Source organism: Sinocyclocheilus rhinocerous, unplaced genomic scaffold (assembly GCF_001515625.1).
Source record: "Sinocyclocheilus rhinocerous isolate Xijiao unplaced genomic scaffold, SAMN03320098_v1.1 scaffold603, whole genome shotgun sequence".
NCBI classification, from domain to species: Eukaryota; Metazoa; Chordata; class Actinopteri; order Cypriniformes; family Cyprinidae; genus Sinocyclocheilus; species Sinocyclocheilus rhinocerous.
In genome coordinates, this window is record NW_015656630.1 from 3,499,474 (window position 1) to 3,521,234 (window position 21,761).

The 21,761-nt window shown below is 36.7% G+C and overlaps 1 protein-coding gene across 2 annotated transcripts in view; it reads left to right on the forward strand.

Annotated features, from left to right (window-relative positions):
- The first annotated feature begins 19,444 nt into the window (after window positions 1–19,444).
- The window catches only part of pcdh1a (protocadherin 1a), an 87,384-nt gene continuing 85,067 nt past the window's right edge, over window positions 19,445–21,761 (forward strand). For both annotated transcript variants that reach the window (XM_016528518.1, XM_016528519.1), the window contains exon 1: window positions 19,445–19,928. The gene's annotated coding sequence lies outside the window, so the exon portion shown is untranslated. The remainder of the gene's footprint in view (window positions 19,929–21,761) is intronic.

The window sequence follows — 21,761 nt, forward strand, 5'->3', positions numbered from 1 at the left end:
TTTCAAGGATTTTTAGATATTTTTTACTAGAAAACAAGTAAAAAACAAATAATTAAAAACGTATTAAAAAGTCATTTTTTGCCGAATGATATCTACATGCAGCAACACAGTTGAGGAGTAAAAGAAAGAAGAGGAGGAACATAATTTGTAAATGTTGCTAATCAGATTCAATCTCACATTTTAAGTGCCAGGGCTCAATGGCTGCATCTATACAGCATCATACGTTTTGTGTTTTGCTCTACAGCATTCAAAGCCACTGCTGGTTAATTAAGATTTGACAGATGAACTCGCACCTCTATTAGACTCATCTATTAATTAAACGTTGTGTCATTGTGATAAGACTTTAGAAAGTTATGGACGTCACTATGTTTGGTATTTAATTCCTGTCGCGGTTACAGGTGATATTCACGGTTATCTTGAGAATAGAAGAGCTGCTTGACTTTGGTTATTTGTTCATACAGATGGATATGGAATCTTTTAACAATTCCAGGGTTCTCAGAAGCAGAAGTTGTCATAGTTGGGTAAACTTCTACAAAATGTCCAAAAAATGTAATATAAAAATATTGATTACGTTGGTCAGAAAAAAGAACGATATAAAATTTGACATTACTCCCTTCTTAACAATTAAAATGTAAAAAACATTGCTAGATTTACACTCTTAACTTTCAGTGATCAGTTCTTAAAATATTTTTTTTTGTTTTGGTAGTGTGAAGAACATTTTAATAATCTAAAGAAACTTTCCATTATAAAGAACCCTGCGTGCGTTTGAAAAGTTCCATAGATGCCGTTAGATGCCAATAAAGAACCTTCATTTTTAAGAATGTACGATGTTATTAAAGGGATAGTTCATAAATGAAAATGTTGTTATTAATTACTAACCCTCATATCATTCAAAACCAGTTAGACCTTCATTCATCTTCAGAACACAAATTAAAATATTTTTGATGAAATCCGAGAGCTCTCTGACCCTACCTAGACAGCAATGCAACTGCCACGTTCAAGGCCGAGAAAGGTAGTAAGGACATCAGGTTTGGAACAACATAAGGGTGAGTAATTAATGACAGAATTTTCATTTTTGGGTGAACTAACCATTTAACTGCAGGAATGTGTCATCACAGTCTGTGAAGAGGGTTCATAGTATGAACAGGATGATTTGAGAGTCACACCAGATTTGAATCCCGAACACCGACTATGTGAACGCAGCATGCACACTCTCTGCTAAGCTACGATTCATGATAGTCCAGCATATCTGAAGCAACTGAATACAATGTTTGCTCAGAGTTCAGGCAAAATTTTGTGTTCAGGATACCCTTTCTCTTAAGGTGCTGCTCACGGCGAGGTGAAGGTAATGCCTTCGGAGACAGATAATACCCTGACACTGCGCTCCCAACACTTACCGTTACAACATCAAAGAGGTACGGATCATGTAAACACAGAGCACATTACATCAAAGCAGAAGACTTCATGTTTATACCCCCTGACTCCCTCTTCCTCTCTCTTTTCAAACACCTGCATTTACTCTGCAAATAGGGCCAGTCGTGGTTATTTTGTTTTTCCACTCTACTCGGCTCGGAAAACCATGCTCTGGCTGCTGGGGAAATGTTTTCTTTGTTCCCAGACGAAGAAACTCCTCCGAGTGCATTTGTGAATATTATCCAACGGAACATGCAACGAATGTGCAGAAGCACATAAAGTACCACATGCACTTGGGAACAGATGTACACGTGTTTCATATATTAAAGTCAGAGATAAACATATGCCGCAAAGTTGGAGCCGGTGGATTCATATATTATCAGGATGTTCCGCCGGTGGAATGGGATCATATCTTCAAAGCTGGTCCGGATTGACATTCAGCTACTTCCGAGAGAGTGTGTGTGATAAGCTGGCAAATGAGACTGTGAGAAGCATGCGATTCTGAAGAAAACATGTACGCAAACTTGATATCCTGCAAAACTAGGTGCGAACTGTTTGCAAAAGACAACAGGGTAACATGTATCACCAGTCAAGGATTTGTACAAAGAGCCAATTGTTAACAACTAATTACAGACGCTCACCTCGATCATAAATTAATAGTGTTCCAAGGGGCAGAAATAATCCTAACGGAAAAAAGCAGCTTAAAATGATACCAAACCTAGAGAAATGTGCAAATAGACACTGTTTGTGCTAATCCGCTAAATCTGTGATATTGATTCAAAAGCATTTTTCTCTTCTTTTCCTTTTCTCTTATTTATGACAAACCGCTTCATTAGACCACTGTATCGTTAAGAGGCTTAATATGCTGTTTCCTTGCTGGCTGTCTTCTCTGCGTTTGGTGCGTGGGTAAAAAAATGAGCATGATAGACACTGAAGCAGAGCTCTTTCACTGTTGGCCATGTCGGTTTGACGAGAGCCCCACCGCAGATCCACATAGATGTAATCCCACTAAACAACCCGATGGCAGATAGCCTAGAAGGTAGAAAACAAGCATCTGCTGAAGGAGTAAACAGCACGGCAGGGAAAGAGGTGAAACGTGGCTGGGAGCATGTACACAGACATTAAACATATCTCTGAGAAAGAGAGAAGAGACAGAGAGAGAGATCTCAAAAGCAAGATGACTAATTCAAACACCAACTACTTTGATATTCAAGTGAAGACATGTTAGGACATGTCGTATTTTTCTTGTTTCCGTGGTGGTAATTGCTGTGGATGACAGTGTGTGATGTGCAGGACTGCAGTGTTGAGGTAAAATCACTCGTACTAGCTCAACTAGCACAAATACCAATGTCATGGGTTTGATTTCAATGGAACAGGTATAACAAATCTGTTGAGCTGTTCACACAGGAAGCGTTCTTATGAAATCGAACAGATGCATGGAAAATCACAGGGAAGTTGACAAAACAGTAATACGTGTTGAAAAAGTTGAAACGTCTGTTTAGTATGTTTACCTAGGCCAATGATTAAAAAAAGAATAATTCCTCTTTGAATGGCTTATTAGATGTTTTGGCTAAAGCACGGTTTCCCAAATGGGGATTCACAAACTCTGTGAGGGAACTGTAGAGGGTTCATGACTAAAACTAATTAATAAAATCACGAGAATATAAAATTTAAATAAATAACATGACTGCATAATGAATCAAAATAAAGTGAAATTGTGATTATGGCTTAGCACAATTAACAAATTGCAGACAGTTGGCAAATGTTTCAGACCGAAGAGCGGCACTGTGTTCATTTACACACCAGCAGCTCATGATCTGATGGTTTCAGTGTCACTTATAACGTGCATTTGGACATGGATCATGCTTCAGGATCTCTTTATTTGCACATTTGTATAATTTCTAACATTTTTGTGAACATACGTTTTCAGCATTTTACCAGATTTGAAATGAGAAGCATCAACTATACACAGATTGTAAGGCTTCCCCCAAAATAAAAGCTCAAGGATTTAACATTTAGAAGTGAACAATTTGAGACATTAGTAACTTTAGTATTGCAAAAGGATAAAATGATTATAAAATAATTATTGTAATTTTTCAAAGTAGCATCCTATTATTACAATCGTTATATATTTTGTCTTGTTTTTTTATAATTAGAGTTTTAGTATACAGTATTAGTATTAGTATGCATTGAAATCAATAAATAAATACCACTTATAATAATAAAAATAATAATAATAAAACATTTTACTGACCATCAGAAATCTGTGCATTTGTGGATTATGAAATACAAAAAAAATATTAATCTAGTTGTAAGTTTGTACATTTATACTCTTGCTATTGTTATTTATATTATTTAATACAACTTATGTTCAAATCTATTAGTATACGTAGAAATGAAAATCAATATTCAATCAATCAGTAAATAAATACCACTTCAGATTTGAATAGCAATCACTTGCAAGCCAAATATAAAACTGTTCAAGAATAATGTGATGTTTTCTCTCAAAAACAACATTCTCCAACACTGGACGTTGAGGACACAGAGGTTATTCTGTCTGTACTCAAGCTGTTCTCAAAGTTGCCCGATGTCTAAAGCACAAAGTCACGACATAGAGGATTCATAAGTCGCTTCTTTCTAGTCTGATACTCTCCTGTCTGTCCTACAACCTGCAAACAGTTTCTGCCCTGTTAGCTCTTCCAGAGGGGAACTGAGGTGGGTCATGTCCTGAATCCGGCTGGAGGAGGGTCAGGCTTCTGCTTGACACCCCAAGCATCAAAGCATTACAGCTGAAGTCCCAAAAAAAACGCATAGAGGTTTAATGCATATTTTACAAAGCAGAACATAAATAATATAAAATGGATGGAATTTGAATTGAATTCACAGCGCTTAAAGTTTAGGCAGAATAGATGTCTGGAAAAAAAAATCCCCCCTCTGCCTGTTTTCCCATTGCCCTCTGTCTCTACTGACATGTTTTACCAACCTTTACAGGGCATCTATGCGCTGACTACCCAGCTTACATCTAGACTAGCTCTTCTTTAATTAACTCACATGATGTTCTGTTTGACCCGCTGTGCTCCGGAGGGGATGACGGCTCATGTTGCACCAGAGTTGGTAATTGTCACCTAAAAAGAATCATTCTTTCTTCTATCTAAATTAAGTAATCTCTCTTTTTCTCCAAATTAATCCACTCCATCTAAAACCTACCTGGCCCCTCCCTTTTACTCTATTCCTCATGCTCATTAAACTATAATGTGGTTTTAATCAGCTCATCACCTCTGGAATGGATCTGTGGAGATGATTTTCTCCTCCCAGAGGAAAACTGTACTGCTCAAAGGGTCTTTTATTGCACAGGAGACTTTAAAGATACGTTTCATATGAGTAGCAACATTGATGTTTCTCCTGCAGTTCCTATGAGAAATACAAACACTTGCATCTTCTATTGCCTGGATAAACAGACCGCCCGTCCCATATTACACAACTGGTTGAGCTAATGTGCATTTTAAATTTACAAGTTAAGTTCAGTTTAGAGAAAAATGTGCCACTCGTAATTTTATAAAAGCACTTACAATAATTTAAACTTGCATATTACCGTATTTAACCTTTTAAATGGAATGTATTTTTTTATTTATTATCATATTTGATCATCAGACATTTATGGCTCATTGTCAATGAAGCATGGAGAAAATATGGTGGGAAAAAAAGGCCCAAACTGAGCAAAAATATGCATTTGGTGCATTTTCTAATATTTATACAGCCAAAAAGTAAGAGTAAATAGCTTGTAATGTAAATAAATTAAATCTTTGTCCATACTATTTACATACAGAATCAGTTGTCACTCTATATTTCCTATTAATATGTCTTAGTAAGATTTTTATGTAAGAGTAGTTTATGTAAGAGTCTTATGATCAAAGCTTGTTTATTTTTTTTTTGTACAATATATATATACAACATATATTGTAATTAAATATAATGGTGATTGGCAGATTAACAAATAAATGCAATATTACTTTAAAAATCTGTAATTAATTCAAAGCAACATGTGAACCACAACCTGAAGGCAGATATTTACAATTATACTAAAAGGTCTTTTACTAACTATAAATGCATAAACTATCCATCAGATGAGAGAAGGCATGTGTACAACAGGTTTTATAGCAACATTTTGATCAGTATTTGAGTATATTTCATAAAAATTTGAGTATTAAATATGATATAGTAGGATTTATAGTGTTAACTGTAAATATGTGTAAATTATTGGCATTTATGGTGTTATGTTGTCATGGCAACAAAGCTTGAAAAGGTTAGTAATCGACTTTTCACTTTTAAAAAATGACGTTAATACACACTTTTTTATATCTTGTGGCTATATTTTATATGGATTTGCCCCATTCACTTCCATTTTAAGTCCTTCACTGTAACAGATTTTTGTTCTTTTCTTTTAAGAAAAGAAGCTCCAAGTGGGAATAATTTCTCTAGCTGTCAATCAATATTATGTCAGAAATGCTGTCTATAAAAGATATTCCCAGAATATTCCTTTAAGTGAAATACTCTTTCCTTTCTATTGAATCGCATTGTTGTCTACAAGAAGCAATTGAGATATTAAGATCCCAATTGTGATTTTTCTTTCTTATGGGCTTTTTTCCCCTCCTCTGTGAGTTAAATAACCACTGTACACCGCCTGAGAAAATACAAGGCCAAACCTTTCTTCACTGTTTTTGACCAAACTTATATCCGGCCCATAAACGAAGGCACCCAGAGGCAGGAAGTGTAAATAAAGTAAATTGCTATAGGATGCCATAACATGAGGCTGTTTGAAATAGAGGGTGAAGTGACAGTCATTTAAAAGCTCATCTGGCTGGGCTGGCATGGCGTTACTCAACAAGACAAATGGCTGGAGTAGTCAGCTTGCTGTAGTGGCTTCACCAGCAGCCAGAGGAAACCTACTTAATAGATATTACAAAGCAAAGCCAGAAAATTCTGCACTACTCTGCTCACACAAGCTATTTCTTAAAGGGGTCATATGATGCTGCTAAAAAGAACATTATTTTGTGTATTTGGTGTAATGAAATGTGTTTATGCGGTTTAAAGTAAAAAAAAACACATTATTTTCCACATACTGTACATTATTGTTTCTCCTGTATGCCCCGCCTTCTGAAACGCGTCGCCCATGTTTCTTTCCCTACAGTACCTCTCCTCTTTTAGCCATCTCGGCATGCTGCGTTTTTCTCTAAAGCTTTCATCACCTCTCCTCCCCAGCTGCCTTCAGCATCGCCTACACACAGCTGCCTCGAGCATGACTTCCCGGGCAGATGCTTCCTCTGGACACTAGAATAGAGAGAGTATATAAGTTCAATGTGCATGATACTGACAAGGACAGCGCTTTATATTTAACCGCAGTCAAGGAGGAGGAAAATATAGAGACTTCATCTATTATGGGGAAAGGTGTTACTTCAGCTATGGGCACTTTGGCCCCGACTAAACTTGCTTAAAACAAACTTTTCACACTCTCGCTAGTTTAACTTTCAACGGTGTATATATTCATACATCACAGGAGAATTTTGTCAAGTTTTCTGAAAACCAAGAATATTTCCAGCATATTTGCAATTCTTTATTGTGTTTAATGTTGATCTGAGATGGAAATGAAGATGGCAGAAATGACGTTTGGTACTCAATATTTTTAATCAAAGTAATATTACAGCGACCAAAGTGTTTTTAACTAAACCACCGTCAACAGGGCCTTCACAGAGTGTGCTCTTGAAGGGTTGCCATGTTCACTTATTATAAGTGATGCTTATTAACTCTTTCCTGGCCAAACGGAATTTTCCGTAATTCATGAGACAACGCTTCCCTGCCAAACACAAATTTTTGGGTTTCCGTGTTTTCACTGTTATACACTCGGGGGCGCTATTACGCATCTCCTGAAAAAAGTCTTGAAAGTGCCGATCAAAAACACAGACCAGGAAGGCGCAGAAACGAGCAATCTCATATGTAAGCATATGCATATGAAAAATAATGCGATCATCAACACTAACTGCATATAAATGAAAACTGCCTAATGTTACTGAGTGAAATGTCAATCCAGAAAGTGGTAAAGGCCTGTGCAAGCTTTGGAAGTACTGATGGAAGCCATCTACTGCTTCTTTGCTTTAATAATATATCCTGATCCAGTTTTTGAGTTACCTGAACTTGCGCGCAGCATAGTAAATACGGTGAAGAATTGTAGAATGACAGCATTTTGTTCATTTTTATTTTCCTAACCGTCAAACGAAGCTCATTAGTCGATCGTTAACCAGTAAGATTAGGATGTCTTTTGTTGTTGTTGTTTTAGTTTTATATGCGCAAATAGCAGCATAAAGACCATGAGGATTCAATCGTCGCATCATGCGCCTGCAGCGCTTCTGTGAAAGGAGAAAACATAAATTAAGTCTATAAAAGGAATAAAATAAATAGGATCACACAAAATATATAATAGGCTATAATATAATTAACAGATTAACAAAAGGAAACACTGTGCAACAAGTATAGGCTACGCTCGTTTTTGTGACACTCTTAATGCATTTTATTACTTTTCTTTATATCTTTATTTGATTTAATCCATCTGATCATACAGGCACCATCAAACTAAAATGCAGTCAACCAAACATAAAAGTTACACTGTTTATTTGAAAAGGTCCGCTGTAAAGCATGCAGTGCCCAAACAAACATTTTTGCGCATGTGAAGGATTTTACACGGATATTAGAACATGAGTGAAGTATAAAGCCATGTTTAGGCTACATAATGAATAATAGTTATGCAAACAAATGTTACAAATATGGCAAAAATGGAAACATTTGGATTCTTGTGGTATGAGACAGGCTCGTGAGCCCAATGCCATTTCAGTTTTGCTTGACATTTGTATGCTGTTTATAATGAATGCCACTATAGCCTAATTTGTTTTATTTTGTAGTTGAATATATAATTTTATAACTACGTATTTTTCATTCTTGTTCTGTTCTGAATACCGTTAAATTTTAAATATTTGTTGTAGAGTGACGGGAACTAAATAGGCTGTTTATATTTACGAGTATTTTAATATAGCTACATATAAATTACATAAATTAATGTAGCCTAATTATTTGCAATTACAAGGTTAACAGGTGTTTTTGGAGTAAGATCAATTTCTCTTTCATGAGATTACTTCCTCTTTTTGGCGAGATTGGCGGCATACGAATATTTCATGAATCACACGTGAACTCTGTAAGTTGATTTGTGCGCACGGATCTGCGCTCGTTTCTACGTTAGATTGATAAATGAGACCCAATATGTTTATACTTTTGGCATAAATTGACAATTGCAGCTTGATTGGAGATTAAACAAAAAATGTGAAATCTTCCTTGATTTCCCTTAGTTTTCTTCACACATTACATATCTCATATTTCATTTCAAGCAGCCTGTCCACTGACAGTTTTGTTTCCATGGTAACCGAGAACACTAACTTATGAAAAAACTTTATTGTGGACAAACGGTTGGTTTTAGAAGGAAATAGCACAACAACTGAGAAATAGTCACCGGTCTCTATATGTGTGTGTGTGTGTGCGTGTGTGTACATACACACACTCATAAGTATATGCTTTCCCCAATACAGTTGCAAATGGACTTTGCTTTTTCATTTGAAATTTGGCAGTCACTGTGTGTTCGCGAAAGCGAAAATGCAAATGGTAATGCAGGATTTGCAATTGCATTTGGATTATGTCACAATTTATGCATCCACATAACGCAATTGAAAATACAATTTGCTATTCCTTTTGAAAATAGTCCGGAATATCCTTCCATACTCCCCTCTCTTAGTTTAGAAGCATGCAACAATTTTAAGACAAATTTGAACTGTTTTCGTATGATAAGACCATGTTTATCTCTTAAAGGGGTCATAGGATGCCCATTTTCCACAAGTTGATATGATTCTTTAGGGTCTTAATGAAAAGTCTGTAACATAGTTTGGTTAAAATTTCTCAATGGTAGTGTAAAAAAACACTTTTTTTTACCCTGTTAAAAACAGCTCTTTTCAGATCAAGCCGTTTTTGTAGCATTTTCCTTTAAATGTTAATGAGCTATGCTGACCCCGCCCCTCTCTTCCGAGCTGCTCTCACAAAAAAAAAAAAGCACTGGGGGGATTTTTATCATTATAGGGTGGTTGTGTACATACACTGCCAACACACATTTCAGTTCAAACAACTTGTAAAAGTGCATGTAGCATCCTATGACCCCTTTAAAGCAGCTTAAATGTTTATGCATGCTATGATATTATCACTTATGACCTATTGTGCGATAATCTGGGGTCAGGCTTCCCAATCAGTTGTTAAGCCTGTAATGTCATTATACAAACAAACTTTAAATGTAGTTGATCAGAAACCAATGAAATGGCATCATTGTCAAATTCTTCAAAAGTATTATTAGTTTGTTTTTTTATAATCTTTTAAAGTTTTCATTTGTAAAAACAGTATTTAAGTGTATATATGGCCTTGCCCCTGATGTAATCTGTCAGTTGATACAAAAATTCAGTAGCAATGGGGCAAATACCAGAGTGGCAGTAAGTGGGAATTGTAGAGTTCGGAGATGCAGAACTACTGTGGGTCAATCATCCTTTTCAGTGAAAGGTTCACATCTATGGAACAGTATGCCTGTTGATTTAAAGTTGCAACCAGATTTTAAAGTTGTCTCTATAAAGCTGAAACAATAGCTGACATCTTTACAGCGATGTGAACATTGAGTACCTTAGGCTTATACAGGCTGGTTAAGTACATTTTCCTTCTTTATTCAGGTTGATTTACATTTTATGTTTGTGACTTTGTATAAAGTTACATATGTGCGTAGGTCTGTTAATATGCCATTGTTGACTGTTTAGGTACAACATATACATATATAGTTATCTGTATATACACATGTTATTTGTACTCGTTTTGTTCCTTGTGATGATTGTTTGTTTTTTTAGTTGCTTGTTTTGATTTGATGTAAAAGCCTAACCAGGGACGAGAGCTGCAAACTAGCTTTATGCTACATGCCCTATGTACACGGCATCGGTTATCTGTGTGTAACAATGCCTAGTGTATTGTCCCTGTTAAATAAACAAAATAAATACAAATATTTTTAATAGAGTCTATAAACATAAACTTTATATAACATAACTTTATATAACATAAATTAAAAGGCGTTTAAAAAGGCAAAATAAATGATGGCATGGTAAATATTATCTAAAACAGCTGATGTTCATTTAAAAGGCAGAGTAAGTGATTTCTGGTAGCCAATGTTGATATCTGAAATCACCAAAACAAACACGCCCCTACCCCAAAAGGGTCTTGCCCCTATTTTGATAGCTCCGCCCCACATATACCCAGGCAACGATTAGTTCTGTGAAACAAAGCAAACCAATGTTATACCGTGTCTACGGATGTGAGCGGCGCGGCGCAACAAATCCCCAACAGAAAACTGCTGCTGGGTTCTATTTATGACATGCTGACACAAATTTAAAATGGTTTTCAACGGCCGTTTGATCGCGTCCAGTGTAGGCAGACTTTAGCTGTTGTAGACACGGTGTTACTCACCTATTGAGAAGAAACAAAGCAACCTCGGCGTCAGATCGCAGGTATCCGCTCCTTGAGTTCTCTCCAGCGCTGGAAAGCTGATCCGATATTTACACGGGTCCTACTTCTTGCCTTATCGTTCCGCAGACGTTTTCCTCTTTTGTTTTTTATCTGCCATCTCTATCTTTCTGTCGCTCGGCTCGGCTAATGTCCGTCCCATGCACTGAAAGCTCTCTCCTCCACATCACGAGTAGACATGCCCCTTATTGCTGATTGGCTACAAGTTTGTTTTGCTATTCGGCCCGAATCAGTTTTCTAAAGTGTTTTTGAAAAATCACATACCCTGCCTTTAACAATTGTTTTTAAAAAAGTAAAAAGCATAAAAAAGTGCCCAGATGCAGATGTTTGATGGATTTGTGGAATCAAATCTGTGTATGTGTGTAAGGGAAGAAGAAGGTTGTTGAAGATGTAGGGGCTATTCGTGATAAGGGGGTTGACATCAGTTGATAACACCGTGTGTGAGCCAAAACACCAGACTCTTTGAGCTGTCAGTCAGGTTTACGCACACACCCACAATCCCACACACACACACCCCTCCTTCCTTCTCAAACCTATCTGAGATGTCAGATTGGATAGCTAATAGCCCCATCGATGTGGAAATAGCATCTCAAAGCAAATAAGATGCTGATGTCTCTCAAACAGGAAGAAAATCAATTACACACTGTTTTTAGTTTTGCTGCTCTGAGACGTAAAGGCCAAACACAATTATCAACAACACAAAAACAAATACAATAACTGACAGAATCACATGAGCAGCTATCTAATAGATGTCAAATGGAGACTGACCAGCAGAAAGCAATTATATTACATAAATCAAATACCACAACAATGTAGAAGGAACTGCTATCAAATGGCATTTTCTTACCTCAGATGGAAACAGGCTTTGCTGATAACTTGTTTACATTCTGAAGTTATCATTTTACCTGTACAATAAGAGATAAGTATAAAAAAAAGAAAGAAAGATATTGAAACAACTTGTGCAAATTAGAGTTAAAGGACCTCTGGTCAGTCTTTTAATTTTGCACATAACAAGTGTTAATGTCGCTGTATCTATTTATTACATCTATATGGAGATGTGTAGCTTTAATTACCTTACATTGTATTTTCATTTAAGCCTGATTATATTGCACGTTTATAGAAACAGGCTTTGCTGATAACTTGTTTACATTCTGAAGTTATCATTTTACCTGTACAATAAGAGATAAGTATAAAAAAAAGAAAGAAAGAAATTGAAACAACTTGTGCAAATTAGAGTTAAAGGACCTCTGGTCAGTCTTATCAATGCAGAGTTAATTTTGCACATGACAAGTGTTAATGTCGCTGTATCTATTTATTACATCTATATGGAGATGTGTAGCTTTAATTACCTTACATTGTATTTTCATTTTAAGCCTGATTATATTGCACGTTTATACTTAAGCAAAATCGGCAGCCATTGGCGTGACATTGCTCCGCCTCCTAAAAACACTAATGTACTTCTCTTGTTAAAGTATATTGTGCTTTCACATCTCTTTTTTTCAGGATATTGAATGCCTTTTTCCCCTTACAACTCTCTGTTTAACCTTGTTCTTGTTTCTTCGATTGCTCTTTTTATTTTGACTACAATGTTTAAATGTGCTCAGCACCCTGTTGTCCTTATTTGACGCCGTCTTGTACAGCATTGGACTTTGTGATTTGGATCATGCAATAAATTCTTTGAAATGTGATCTTTTCACATTTTAATTTCTATTTCTCCTAATGATATTGTGCTACAACAATGAAAATTTTGTAGGCTAAAACCTGAAAATGAGTTATGGTTCCATCGTCCCAAAGAGTTAGTGTTTTTTTTTTGTTTTGTTTTTTACGGGTTTTTGGTGAAATGCCTGATTAACACAAGCTCAAGATATTTTCATGGTTTATTCTATGATACAAAATACATCAGTAATACCCCCTTGTGAAATTGTAAAGCTTTTACTTGCCTTAAAAAAGACAGTTGCTAACAAGTGGCTAAATAGGACTACAAAGGTTTCAAGGACATTGAACGTTATCATTAAACACCAAACAGAAAAACTCATCTACTCACTATTTTCTGCTTTCACAGTCTCACTGCATTTATAACCACGTTCTTGCAGACTATTCTAACTCAAACTTTAAGGAAAAAATAATGTTTTTTTTTTGTTTTTTTATGAAATTGAAATAGTTGTTGGAAGGTTAATGGTGGCGACATTAAAATCATGTGACCGTAGTTAGTTTATAGGCCAAGTTCAGCTCTTTACTTCTGCCGATTGTATTTAGGCTTCAAAATGTATGACATTTGTTTTCATTTGTAAATATTATGATGAACAAAACATGTAAGAATCATATTTTGTTGGTCACAGCGCTTTCTGCTCTGCAATAATCCAAAAGCCAATGGCAAAATCCTATTGGGTTTTTGTCGAAGGAACTATGGTGATGTAAACTTACAGTTTGGAGAACTCTTTTACTTAATATACATAAGTTTAAAAAATAAACACTGTATCTTTTCACATAGAGACATTTTATTGATCATAAACATTAATTTTTTACCACCATTTGTGGTACAGTCATCATGAACAATACATCAAATTGTCTGGAAACATCTTAACAGTCACACGGAACACCATGCAACCATGTAGCAATGCCCTGGTAACCACCCACAACACCTTACCATATGTAGTTGTCAAGAGTACATCTGAAAGCATGACAACACAATAAAAAGACATTATCTGATTTGTCCTAACATGTTCTTGGTACGCTTCCAACATTCAATCCTATTGTTTGGAGGTATCAACTATAAAACACTTTAGTTGCAATCAGCAGCGCTTTCGATGCAAATGAGCTCTTCTGTTTTCAAGATCCCGTTGTGACCAGAACAAAGACAATGATGACAACAATAATGCATGTTGTTCCATCAATTTCTCTTCTGGTATTTTCGCTGCAAGAATAGACACATAATCATTCATCTGCAGTACACCATTGTTACTGTGAAAATTCTAATCGTTCCCATTACAGATTGTAGCCCACTGATTTAGAATGGACATAGAAGCCAGTTATAATTACTTTGTGATATATGGGGGTTATTATCCCATATTGAACACTATAATACGATAAAAGGCCTCCACGCCATCCACCTCTGTCGCAATCTGTGGGGGCGTACGCCGCCTCAGTGCATTGAGGTGTGACAGACCTTTGATGAAGGACTTCATTTAGACCTGTTTGTGCAGTGGCTGGTCAGTCTGAGCTGGAAGAGGCCTGCAGGGGATCGCGTCAAGAGACCTCTCATTAGAGAGAGTGAGGCATTATGGAGTCTTCAAGCCCATTTGATGGCCACATACGGTTTTAGTGTTTGCTTTTGAAATTTCTGTGTCTCGCTGGGGTAGATCACAGGAAAGTGCCGGTTAGATCGCAACAACATAGAGTCGAGGGGATTATGCCACCTGTTCGTGGTGCCAGGACTCATATTGGCCACTGCTCAGTTTAAGTGAGGACAAATACTGGCCTCTGGCGAAACTGGCAAGTTTAAATAGCACACTTGCCATTGGAGAAGATGGAGACTTCCAAACTGTTACATAAAAATGCATTACGGCCCTGAAGCTGATTCAATCTTTACCTTATGTGGGAAAATGAGAAGGAATTGTCTACAATTTTGAGCAGCATGGGCTAGCACAATGTTCTCACCAATCCCAAAATAGCTTATCCCAGGAGAGAAAAAAAAAAGAAGTTACGATACTAATTTTTTTTTTAATTCATCAGCATTGATATTGGATATTTAATTATGGATGCTCTTTTTTTTGTAACACTTTAGAATAGGGAACACATATTCACTATTAACTAAGAGTTTTCAATGAACAAACTCCTAATTTGCTGCTCATTAATAATTAGTAAGGTAGTTGTTAAATTTAGGTATGGGGTTGGATTAAAGGGATCTAAAATATGATCATGCAGAATAAGGCATTTGTATATGCTTTATAAGTACTAGTAAACAGTCAATTTGCTAGTAATATGCATGCTAATACAGAACTAGTTAACAGTGAGAATTGGTCCTTAAAATAAAGTGTTATCAATATGAAAATATACTAATAATTCATTAATAAATAAATAAATCATTAGCAAATATCTGTTTATTATGGAAGCCCGTTTCCGCCACTGAATAAAAAAAAAAAATGGTAATTGCGATTTTTTTTTATCTCACAATTCTGACTGCATGATACAAACTGGCAATTCTGATTTTTTTTCTCAGAATTGCGAGATATAAGTTGGCAATTCTGACTTTTTTTCTGTCAACTGTATGGTATAAACTAGTAATTGTGAATTATAAAGTCAGAATTGTGAGATATAAACTCGTAATTACTTTTTTTCTCAGAATTGTGAGTTTTATATCTTGCAATTCTGACTTTATTCTCAGAATTGTGAGATACAAACTCGCAATTGCGAGTTATAAAGTCCAGTTCTGAGGGGGGAAAATACTTTATTATGCAATTATGACTTCATTTCTCAGAATTGTAAGATTATATCTCACAAATCTGAGAAAAAAGTCAGAATTGCGAGATGTACAGACAATCTTCCAACACTCTTGAAGATAAAACTTCTTGATTGGCATCTATTATTCAATGAAGAACTTTTAACATCCATGGAAGATTTCCAATTGCAATTGGTGCAATTTCCATTGCACCAAAGGTGGAAAAAGCTGTTCAGATTAGTAAAATATTGTTTGCACTCAGAAAATGTCCCCACCAAAAGGATCGTTTGGAAACCCAACCATGGTGGTTCCATGGACTTTCTGCAAAACCCTCCTTTTGTAACCTTTATTTTAAGACTGACGAATGTATTGGAAATAGGAGACAGCATTGTGTCTAGAATGAGGAAAGTGCATCACGTGCAGTCATTATGATAAGACATGAGCCACTAGGGAAAGGAGAGAGACAGATAACACCAATATTTGTTTGCTAACTAACAGTAGAAACATAATGCTACCAGCGCAGTTTCTTTTCGAAGCACCATTGTCTGAAGCACTCTAATGAAAAATAATTATTTTAGCTTGTTCTCTAAGTGAGAATGTGCAATTTTACATTGTGTTGACTAATGTTCTTTTGGATGAACGCCACGCACATTAATCCTTGTCTTTGCATTTAACAAAGCTAAAGGTTTATAATCATCATTACTATTTATTCATTTACATTTTTCAAGCATCGCTTCAGCAATTTGAGCTACTGTGAAAATTAGTCCTCCACTGAGGTAGCCAAGACATCAGCTCTGTTCCAAAACCTAGTGAGCTGCTTCTGTATAGGCAGCATTTTAAAGCATCATAGGCACACTCTCAACGTGAAGACTGCTCCAAAGTGTAATTTATTAAACTCAAACTTAATTATGCTGGCTCCTAAGACACCATCTTTTGCCCAAATGGAAAGGCAACATCATATGTATCCTTCACAGAGAAAGTATTCTCAGAATCCACTGAAATGAACAAAGAAACAAAGTTGATTATAAGGAATTTTTACTTCTTTCAATACTGAAAAGTATAAATAGTTTAAAAAACTGACTTTTTAACCCAAACGTCCTGTATGCGATGCACATTTATGCTAATTTAGTCATTCCTCTCATGCTGTGTGAATTTAAATCAATTGTGTTTTGAGTTGTGTGGTTCACTGTTGCTGCCTATATTAGTCACTTATGAGGTTTCATTTCAGTTAGAATGATGCCTTAGAAGGGAGCTGCCTATGTAGTTATTAGCAGCTCACATGGTTTTCAAATTTTTGTAAAAAATGTTCATAGGTTTATAGTGTTTTTGCATTGCTGCCAGTGATTTTTGTCTACTGCATGTGGAATAAAACTGTTCAGCATTCTGACACAGCAAAGGCAACAAGCCCTCGCAGAGAAACAGCCAATGTCGGTGATTTTTCTTACATTATATGATCTCTATACTTTCAAGGCTTTCAGATGATAGGGTATTTGATGGGATTGTAGGAATTGTTATCTGTAGAATGTGCGGCTTCTGTCCATAAAGTCAGTCGGCTTGAAAAGCAAACTCGCTGAGTTTTCAATCATTATACCTGCTCTGTTTTATTCAAAGTTTTCAGGTGAAGATCAGAGGTTTGGCAGTCATGACAACTCACTATGTGTTCTGTAGAAGTCTAATAAAACATTACAGAGTGTATGTATTCTGCAGAGTGTTTATTATTTATTATTGTAGCACAGCATCTGCAGTCAGTAAAGGGGCCTTCATGCTGACAGTGATCGACAGAGACGAAGTCATTCATTTTCTATAAGAGTTTGTGATTTCTGGCAGCGCGAATGACAGTGCCAGTTGTGGGCGTGTCCAGCGATGTCACAAAGGTGATACAAGTTTAACTTTATGCAAATTAACAGCAACTTTATGCAGCAGCTACCAGTACAAATGAAAACAATGGAGTTCATGTGATCCGTCAGTAGAGAGTGATTTCATTGTTCTATGATTTGTCTGTGCTCACGTGGTGCGATATAATTATGCATGGAAACTATGTTAGAAATTGTCAGCATTGAGTTTGATTCATGCATTGATAATTGTTCATCTTGTTCCTGATATGATGAATTATGCACTACTGTAATTTATATACCAACACTTTCGCCTCCAGAATGAATTTTGAGCAGGAAGAAAACAGATTTTGTTTAAAATAGAATGAAAGCTTCTTTTTTTTTTTTTACCAGCAAACATCTCATTTAGACAGACAGACAGAGAGATAGACAGACAGACAGAGAGATAGACAGACAGACAGATGATAGATAGATATATAGATAGATAGATAGATAGATAGATAGAGAGATTTTTAAAATTACAATTCTTCAATTCTGATTTTTTTCACAACTCTGATAGTTACATAGCCCGCCAATAATGTGAGCACATCCAGCAGTAGAAACTAGTGACCAACAGTATAGTGACCCGATGACCTCCAATAATAATATCTCTGTCAGTGTGAATGGGGCATTAAGTGGTGTTTTTAGGGGCCGGCAGAGCTGAAAGTGGTGGGTCAACCAAAATATAGCTTTTACATAAGGTCAACAAACCATCTGAATACCAATGTGCCCTTACATTCAGAGATCCATGCGGCACTACTAGCTAAAAGTGTTTGGCCTTCTCTTAACATTACTCTCCTGTACCGTGTTCAAGGCTGGATCCAACGCTTCGAAAGCTGCAATTTTATCAGGTTCCTTGGGCAGGAATGTCTTGTTCTTCATGCACTGCCTCTATGCTGTCATAAAGCTGTGGGGTTGACCCTAAAATGTGTAGAAAATGTGTTGACCCTAAAATGTGTAGAAAAGGTTCCTGCCTGGTTTTGTTCCTAAGCCCAGTTAATTGTTCCCTGCGGTCTTGTAACGTGAATCAGCCTCAGGGCTGAAGCTTTAATTCACACGAGTTTCTCAGAAACAGAGTCGTTTTAATGTGTAAATGTCAGTTTGTGGAAACAAAAAATGCCCACACATATTATGCTTTTCTATTCATTACTAAAATCATCAGCGTGATAGTCAGAGATAGAAAAAGAGGGAAAAAGAGTGAGTTTCAGCAGCAAAAGAACAATGCGTATGTCATCCGCATGCATATTCTGTGAAGTTGACTGTGAGGAAATGTCAAAACCATCTCATGCTCTAAAGAGGAGAATAATCAAACTGCTCTGCTTGTGAAATAGAGCACTAACCAAAGCAACTCCTCTGCACCCCCTCTGAGTTTGCTATGCCATTATGCAGTTTTATCCCCTTTGAATATTTCTGAATATACTGATTGACAGTGGGGGGTGTCATTATCGCAAACTGTGTGAAGAATGAGTCACTGCTATTACACAATCAAAGAACAAAAGAGGGGTGATTTTAAAGTCTCTCACCTTTCATTAGAACAGGTTTCAGGCTATACAAAACCTGGATGTAGACTTTCTTTTGTGAGACAAGTTGCTTCTGTCTGGAGTATTTAACAGAATTCTGTAAAATATGTCTTTACTACTGTTTGGGTTTCTAACACCACTTCAGCGAGGGGCAAAAAAAACCTAATTTAATGGCAAGGTGTCTTTTGTTACCTTTTTTTGGCTGTAATGCTTGTAAGTAGGGCTGCACGATTTGGGAAAATAAAAAAAAAACAACTGCAATTTTTTGCAGTATTTAATTATAAATTAATAATTATAATTATAATTGATAATAACAAATATACTATTTTTCTAACCTAATTGTGCCTTTTTCATCACACAGCCTGTGGCGTCCAAGAGCCCCACCTCCTCTCGCTTTACGCGTCCGCCTGCGCGCGCTTCTAGAGGGGAACAGCGCGCGGTGCTGAGAAATCTCTTCGCTCACTCTCTCACATGCATAGAAATGCGGGATTAACCCTGTGCGGAGAAGATCCCTGTGCCAAAAACTGCGTTGATAGTCTACTTCTGAGGAAAGCGAAGGGGAAAAACCCGACTCCATACGCTCTACCATGTACTGTTACATTTTTACATTATTTCCGGTAGATTACGCTATCATTCCGTAACGAATAACGAGTGTGATCAATTTTGTGAGAACCTGTACTCTCCTAAAATGAGTGTTTGGGGATTTATGGACTGAAACGAGGGAAGTTGCTGGCATTAGAACTGTTCCTGTGTTGAGAAACAACAGAAAATACATCTCAACACCCATCATCAGCCGTAATTTCTCATTCATTAACACTTAAATGAGTGCCGACGTTATCAAACTGACGCGGAGTCGTGGGAATGGCGAGGAAAAATAACGCGGCCACTTATGGATTGGTTTCCAACGAAAGGATTTTATGTTTGCTTGATGTCTGGATTCTTTAAAGCAGGTGTTTAGGGGTCCGTGTAACCACGAAGGAAGCGTCAGCTGTAGTTGATCCTCAGACAAGAAGCCTCATTCTCGACAGGAAAAAGTGATCAACGAAGGTAGGCAACGAACTTTATTGACGCCACTAGAAAATGAATAAAGCTGAGGGGAATGTTCGATCTGTCGATGGGTCATATTTAAATATTCGATACACGGCTGTTTGCCGTTGCAGAAACTATAGTGATTTTGAAAGATTACGTATCGATGTCAGAGAATTGTGTCAGCCCTTGTTATTTAGAGATTCTGACCACATTTAGATTTAGACGGGGTTTATTGTGTTGCAGAATCAATCGGGCTGTTTAGGTTTACATACAAATAACCAAATGACACTTGTTTGTTGCCGCTAGTATTTAATGCGACGCGAATTCACGAATCGTATGTATTAGTGCAGTAAACGTTTTGCAGATCTTTTGGTGCGTATTTAAGGTACCGAACATCTAGTCTTACGAAAACAGCTGCGATGAAGATAGTTGACGAAAGACCAGTTGAATGTGCTGTTTGCCGTGCGCAACTGCAAGTCATGTATAACATTTAACGATTATCGTTAAAATCTCGCCATCTAGCCGCACTGGGTTGGATTGTATTCCACAGGGCTGCAGATATAAAGGAAATCGCAGTGGAGCGCCCACCTGGGCTGGCTGGGTCAACAGCAGGATCAGTGTTTGGTCAAATCCCTGTAAGACTGATTACAGGATTCCCCCATCCACCATCTCCACCCACAACCCTGTCTGAGCTCCAAGGAAAGGATGGTGGGCATCTACAAAGTGGGGTTTATAAAAAACAAAAACAAAAAAAATATTTCATACCCCAAGTGAAATAATAATAATAATAATTATTATTATTATTATTATTGCTACATATATGATCACATAGCAATAACAAAAAAGAAAACTAATAATGCACTTAGAAAATAAGAAATGATTCTACTCCTATTGATCTTGTGCAAAGGATAAAAATAGTGCATGGTCTTAAACAGCCATTACTGAATTCATTTGCCTGTAAAATGACCCAGCGTTTGTCCACAGGGAAAAGTATGGCTAATAATATGGGTAACTGATTTAATTGGACTGAGCTGAAATGCTAAACCTGTTGAACCTGAATGAATGCGATAACAGATGATTTACAGCACTGCATAAAAATAAAAGGTCACAATACTTCAGGGAAAATAAAATGTCTGCATGAACTATCAGTCTCAAGAGCAGAGCGAAAATGACTTCAGAACTTGTTTAGGGTGGCTTTCATGCATGTTCATTTCTGAAATTGTTGCAGGCATCTTGTGCAGTGTAAGCAAGGCTTGAAATGTACAACTGAGGGTTCTGTCTGAAAGTGCTTGTGCTGTATTTTCAACAGACCTCTGGATATTCTCAGTACTGTGTGAGATTGATACACTGGCTGAATGTGGCTGGCTCATTTAGATTGTCTAGGTGTTTACCAGCGTTCACTAGGGAAGTAATACATAGTGAACATATGCTCTGCTCTTTGCGTCTCCACAGAGTGTAACCAACTGATGTCTTTGAAACAAACCCTACAGTTAATGTTTTCATCAACATATTTTTCGGCACTTACACTTGAGTTCAGAGCTATTATAATAACCTTTTGTTCATGAGGCAACCCCGAATAGCTAAAAATCAACAGCACTTAAATAGTTTGTTGAGTGTTTGTAAACTCTTATCAGGATGAGATGAAGTGCTTATGCTCTTGGGGTATTTGAAGAGTCTCTTATGTAAAGCGTGTTTCCATGTTTTACATTTTTAACATTATTTTTATTATGATTTGCTGGATCCATGTATGCATCTGTCAATTTATTGTGGCTGTTGAGGGAGTGAAAAAAATATAATTATATAGCTTCTACAACCTGTGAAAGGTTCTATGAAAAAGCAATCAAATGATCC